Source organism: Brassica oleracea, chromosome C4, assembly GCF_000695525.1.
Source record: "Brassica oleracea var. oleracea cultivar TO1000 chromosome C4, BOL, whole genome shotgun sequence".
In the NCBI taxonomy this organism is placed as follows: Eukaryota; Viridiplantae; Streptophyta; class Magnoliopsida; order Brassicales; family Brassicaceae; genus Brassica; species Brassica oleracea.
Genome location: NC_027751.1, coordinates 28,870,985 through 28,871,456, shown reverse-complemented (window position 1 = coordinate 28,871,456; position 472 = coordinate 28,870,985).

The window sequence follows — 472 nt, the reverse complement described above, 5'->3', positions numbered from 1 at the left end:
AGTACTTTACTCGCAGTCCATCGATGGAATTCGTTGTCTAGGATGACATAATGGGCACTGCGCGTTTTTAGTCGGCGGGCTGCCCATTTCTCGGTTGGAAGTTCCCCCTTTGAAAGGTAGTCGATAAACTCAGTTCGCCAGTCGGGGCCGAAATCGTCAGTAACGAGAGTGTCGGTTTCGGTGACTAGGGTTATGATGACGGTTTGGTCCGTCGAGATATCGATGCTCGGCTTCTCAATGCGGTGTATTGGAATAGTTCGTTTAACTTGGTCATGGAGCTTGCTTCCAAGGGCTGCAAGGGCGTCGGCGCAGACGTTCTCTCCTCTGGGGACTTTGACGAGTTCGAAGAAGTCGAACTCTGCGGCTAATCCCTGTACTATCTTGAGGTAGGCATCCATCCGATTGTTGCGGGCATCGTAGTCGCCGCTAAACTGACTGGCGACTAACTGCGAGTCACAGTAGGTGCTTAAAT